At 49.6% G+C, this 6,141-nt stretch overlaps 1 protein-coding gene across 2 annotated transcripts in view; it reads left to right on the top strand.

Moving 5' to 3' along the window:
• Window positions 1–6,141, top strand: part of PCDH19 (protocadherin 19) — a 58,338-nt gene that overhangs the window by 48,527 nt on the left and 3,670 nt on the right. The window lies entirely within an intron of this gene.

Below are 6,141 nucleotides of genomic sequence, written 5' to 3'. Positions count from 1 at the left end.
AGCAGTGGAGTTTTGGAGGTGAAATCCCTGCTGCTCAGGGGCCAGTGCAAGCTCCATGGACCACTTAAGGAAYGGATTAATTGGAGTTTAAATGGTGTGTTCTGCCAGCCCTCTGAAAGGGAATTAATTTTTCCTGGTGAATGAGGTGGGGATTGGCCTGCGGTCCTGGATAAAGGGGAGCAGCCAGCATTAAATTGCATTCCAGCCCATAATACCCTCTGGGTCTGACTCTGCTSTAGTGCAGGGCGTGCTCCTTCTGCTTCTGGGGATCGCCCTCCTTCTCACAGCCTGCTTCTCATCCCAAAAGCATCCCCAGRAAGGCGTTTTTCCACAGAAAATCCTTTGCATGGAGTCTGTGCTTACCCTGTCGTTCAGCTGGCCRTGCACCCTGGTCTGTCTGTCCTTCTGTCCTCATCCATAAAACAGCAGAGAGGGAGTTATTCATGGTGATATCAGGCAGGGGAAGAGGTGAATGGCCAGCTCCTGGCTGCTGTAAATCACTGGGAGCATTTCCTGGGAGCTGTGTGTGTCTGCAGCAGCTGGGAACGAGTCCCTTGCATGCTTTGACCATTCCAGAAGCACTGCCCAYGAGCTGCACGCAGCCATGGTCCTTATCAGCAATTGCCCAATAAACTAATCTAAATCACAGCCCTTGTTTCATTAAAATAATTCCAGTGCTTTGTCCAAGCACTGTTGACCTTCTGTGTCAGGACAGACAATCCAGGATTAAAAATACAGCATTTTTAGCTTGCATAAATCCCGAATAATGGTGAAAGAGAGGAAAGGAAAGGCTCCTCGTTGCAGTAAAGAGCATTTGTCACTGTCCCTGGTTATTAGTATCCTCTGAGCATTGTGCAAAGGAAGCCACGCCAGGATTACATTGCTGCATTGACTGAAGATTTCTTATTAGGAAAGGCTCTATAAAGCCCATAGGTCAAAAATATAATACACTATTCCCCACCTCTTGTTTCCTGATATTATGCTATTAGAGGAGATAAGGGAGAGGTGCGGAGCCTTAATTTACAAGCAAATGATGAACCGTGGCTGGGGACTGTTTGTATTTTGTGGAGCTTATTATTTTATCTGGAGTGTGAATGTGGTGGATCACTGCCCTGAGCTGGGAGTGGCCACTCCTGTTGGGTGGAGGGGGCTTCACTGGTGTGCCCAGGGTGTTGGGGATGAGCCCTGCACCTTGTGCATACACCCCTGAAAAAATGAAGGTGCTGGAGTTGAAAAGAAACCCCRAAGTAGCTGGGAGAGGAGTGTTAAATAATGCAGCTGCGCATTGTCCATGAAAGATGGCTAACCATGAGTAAACATCCACAACAGTGTTTGATCCCTTCGTGTTTACTATTTATTCRTATTTATTATTCATAAATTCTGTCACAAATGTTGGGCCCGCACCCCAGTGAGACATTTGCATTTTATTTTAAGTTTCATTCTCCCCCCCCGCCCCTCAGTTTCATGAACTGAGATTTAATGATTTGCTTTTCCACATTGCTCCCGTGCTGGCTCTCCCTGATTCTCCTCTTCTTGTTTCAGGAAGAGATTTCTAACATGGAAAAGTGATATTTGAATAGATTCCCCTAAGGCAATCAATTTACTTCTAATTTGTCTGGAACTAAGCTTTTCTTTGTTGCAATGAGAAAGGATTGAAACTGCTGTAAAATTTATTAGCTTCCAGGAAGATTTTGAAATGAATTTTTTAATGATCGTGCTGTTTGCTGTACCCAGGAGCGGTGTCATCGTGATTACAGTATAATCACACGGTTGCTGAAGAAACACCGAAATGTGAGATAAATCCAGGCTCCTGCACGAGGGCAGTGGTGGCATGGACAGGGATGGGCACTGCCAACGGGGCTGGGGGCTCTGGGCTGGGGGCTCTGGGCTGGGACCACGCAGCATCACCACACTCACCCACCCCCTGTGCATCCCAGCAGGCTCAGGTTCTTCCAGTCACTCTTCTTTTTTCTCTCATTTTTCATTTTCAAGACACTCCTCTGCTCCTCTKCCTTGCTCTCCATGTAATAGCACAAATGAGCTCTACTTACTCACCCCAGCAAAGCTGCTGTGACATGGATTGGATTGAACCGAGCGGCTGTTTGGAAATGGAAACTCCAGGGACTATTGTCATCGCCCAAATTGCACCTTAGATTGTATAACAGCACATGTCATCTGGCCATTTATCAGGAATATTACATTGCCAGGCACTTGCACCTTGCTACGATTTAACTTTGTCTCTTTGGCCAGCGCTGCAATTCCACTGGAGATAATTCAATTGCTCTGAGAGCTGAACGGGCACCTCGCTCGCTGCTCGGTGTAGCTGTGCTGCAGCTCTGGGGGTGTTGGATGGTATGTACACCCTGCCTGGAGGGTGTGTACACCCTGGACATTGTGTACACCCTGGACATTGTGTACACCCTCAGTCCCTCATGCTGTATGGAGCTGGAGACTCCAGTGCCCACCAAATGTCCTCTGCCAGCCCTGGCTTTTGGGCATCCTGCTCTGCTGACCAAGGGCTTTCATGCTGGGATTGGGAAGTGCTGAGGGTCTTGGCTGGGCTGAGGATTTTCATCTCTCCCACCAGGTTTCCTACAGCTGCTGGTCCTCAGCAGTTGCCTTTGTGCTGGTCTTCTGAGCTGCAAGTAGAGCTTTGCTTTGAAATCTGGAGCTTAACATGGATTTTGCTTTACTTGTTGAGGGGTATATTTGCTCCAGAGGTGGCTGTGGATTTTATGTGATTTCATATTTGCTATGCAATAGCTTGTGTTCAGTAATGTCATGTTTTCTCCTGCCAAGTCTGACTTCAGGATAACTGCTCACCTCTTGGTGAAAGGCTTCTGCCAGGATGTTCTGTACCTGGGGAAGATTTTAGAAGTGACCCTACCCTCAGGTGCCCCTCTGTTGTTTCCCCAGCCCTTTGCCTCCCTCCTGGCCCCATCAGGCAGCAGTTTCAGCCCTGCCATGAGCACAGGGCTGGGGAAATGCCTGTTCTGGCTGCCAGCCACTCACCATGTCACGTGTGTGCAGTGGTTATTACCTGGGCTCTGCTYCTCGCATCAAGAGCATTTTATTAGTGCAGACAGTAACACTTGTATTGACTAGGGCAGGTCTAGGGCTGTAAAAGAATTTCCTGTTGTCCTATTTCTGATTGTTAAAGTGGTAAAGAACAAGACAGAGCAGTGCAGTAATGTGAATGTGAACGTGAATGGCCGTCCTGGGTGCTGTCAGGGCTGGGTGAGTCAGCCTGAGCTGCAAAAGGCAGCACCAGGAGCGTGCCCAGCTCCTGCCTGTGCTCGGGAGGAGGAGGAGGAGGAGGAGGAGGAGGAGGAGGCTGATCAGCCCTGCATCAGCCCCAGGAGGAGCCCAGACCCTGCTGTGGTGCCTCCTTTGGAGCTGGGATAGCACAGCAGTGCTGTTTCTGCATCAACAGCCCTTGCTTGTGCCACTGAAATGGTATTTCACATCAACTGCAGGGTTATGACAGTGATGGATGGGGGATAGCAGAAGATCCCCGTTCTGCCATGGAGAGGATGAGGCTGCTCGAGGCTCTGTGCTGGTCCTTGTGTCTGCTGCCAGGTCAGGGATGCTCTGGGCACATGTTGTCCCCGAGAGCAGGACTGTTTCTGCTTCAGGACGTGCTCTCAAAGCTGAGATGTGTGCTGAGCACAGAAGCAGAGTGACAGAACGTGTCATGGAACTACCTGTTATCTCAGGTCTGTGGATGATGGTGACTTCTGCCCCTCTGCCTGTCAGCCTGGCCTCTTTGAGACTTGTTAACATTCCCTTCCTAATACAAAGGACTGGAACAGTATAATTTAATGTAATGCTTTTCAGCTCCTCTCCTGCTGCATTTCAGCTGCTGCTGGTGCGAGTTCTATACAAGACCGAGGTGCCCAAAGCTGATCGTGTCCYTGGCACAGAGGAGCCAGGCCAGTGCTCTTTAATGAACTGCTCTTAAAGCACAGCTCCTTTCTAGGCTTTGAGGAACAACCCCTTGCAGGAATCAGGGAACTCCTCCAATTGTTGTAACTGGAAAATGTGCCAGATTGGAATAAATGGGTCAGGCAGGACAAACCTGCCTGTGCTGCCTCTGGAGTGAGGTTTGCCTTCCATGGCTGTGGTGGTGCCATGGATTTGGGGCTGAGCTGTGATGCTGGGCAGGGAAGGTGAGGAGCAGCAGCTCCACACTGGACCAGGCAGCCCAGCACACTCTCAGATCAGCCTTTTTCATGTTTGTGGAGAGACTGAAGGGATGTGTGCTCCAGCAGCACGCCCAAGGTCACAYAGCACAATAAATCAGTGTCTCATCGGGGATGAGAATCCAAGATATTTCTGTAGCCCCTCCAGCCATCACCAAGTCCTCTGCTATCACAGGCAGACTACGCAACCTCCTATGCCTGTAGCACCCTTTTGAAGTTAAGCTGTGGATAAATAGGGAGACAGCAACATTTTCTGGGCAATTTTTCTTTTTTTTTTTTTTCTTTCTGTTTTGCTCAAGTACTTGAAATTAACAGAATCAAAGTATAAGATCATGGGCTTTTAGAGCTCAGTGCAGGTTGTTGTGTGTGTAGGGCTCAGGGCATCCTCCTCTCAAGCTGCTGTAAAGGCAGCTGCCAAAACCCAGACCTCCTCCCCTCCGCCCAGCCCTGTGCTCCACATCACTGGGTTGCTGCTCTGATGTAGACAAAAAGCTGATGTTTTACCCATTTATTTTTCAATTAATTGGCTTCTTCCCTTTAAATAAAAATCCTTTCTTGGTGGTTTTTTTCTTTGTCTTTTTTTTTGGAGGTCTGCCTTTTACTCGTTTATTCTCTGTAAGTGTTAAGCTGCTCATATTTTGGTGCATTGTGTTATGTGCTGAGAATTTTTATCAGCCGCCCTAGTGCTCGAATGTGGTGGAAATACCAATGTGTCTGAGGAGCGGAGGTTATGCACACAGATGTACAGAGCATCAAAATGAATGGTTTGCAGACGGACGGGAAGGAAACCCGGGCTGAGTCTGCACCTTTGCCGCCTTCGATCCATCAAAGCGGCCCCGACCGAGCGTGGTCTCGGATGGGTAATGGCATTAGAGCTTTAATGCTGCTTCCAGTGTGTGGAGGTTATGGGAGGAAGGAGCCGCGTCTTTGCGTGGGGAAAGGCTGTGCTTTATGAGGGCCAGCTGCAATTACAAGCTCTTATCAAATGAAGGAAAAGCCAAGCCTGAAAAGCAGCCAGGATCCTGCGGTGCTTGRCGGGAGCCACGGTCGGATGCTCAGCAAAGGCTGGGGATGGTGAAATGGCTGGATTTGATTTCCAGCTTTGCACTTGGCTGAGCCTGGCTGCTTCCCTGAGTCCCAGTTTGTCCATCTGTGGTGTGGGGGRAAAGCTGTGCTGTCCCTTGGGATCCACTGACAGTGCAGGAATGCACGCAGGCACTGTGCATGAGGGTCTGCACTCACCTGGGAGCTCTTGGACTGGTCACGGAGGGTTCTTGGAAATGGTTAAACCACCAGTCCATATTTCAGCACTGTAAAGTGGTTTTGGGACAGCCCCAAGTCCAGAGAAGGGATCTTTATTGCTCCTGTATGAATAAAGCTCCAGCACTGGGAATGACACATTTAATCTTCAGTGGAGTGGACAATCTTGGAGATTTATAAAGCCTCTGTTGTGTGAGAGGTCAGGAGGGATTAAGCAACAAGTTAAAACACATATATACAGCAGAACCAAAAAGAGCTGTCCCTCCTCCACTGTTCTTTCCTCCCTCTGTTCCTTTCCCCACTCTGCAAAAAGTCAAGCTTAAATGTCACGTCAAACCAAGCTTAAAACATGGTGGCTTTTAACACTGGTCACTAAGCCCAGGAACCATTGGCTCTGAGGGCTTGACACACGGACAGACCTGTTGTGATGGATTTGCTGCCGTCACTCCTTGCCCRGGCTGGTGACAGGTGACACACAGCCTGCTGGAAATTAAACTCCAGCCCACGGAGCCTTAAAGGCCATTGCTGTTTGAGGTGGAGTCGCTGCTGTTTGGGGTAGGATGAGCTGTGTTTGGGAAGGGGAGATGCAGCCCCCAGCCCGGTGTGGTGTCCCCCAGCCTGGTGTGGTGTCCCCCAGCCCGGTGTGGTGTCCCCCAGCCCGGTGTGGTGTCCCCCAGCC

This window comes from Malurus melanocephalus, unplaced genomic scaffold, assembly GCF_030028575.1.
Source record: "Malurus melanocephalus ecotype Western Australia unplaced genomic scaffold, MMel_1.1 scaffold_54, whole genome shotgun sequence".
NCBI lineage: Eukaryota > Metazoa > Chordata > Aves > Passeriformes > Maluridae > Malurus > Malurus melanocephalus.
The sequence above is the reverse complement of the archived record's forward strand: the minus strand, read 5'-3'. Positions and strand labels throughout refer to the sequence as shown.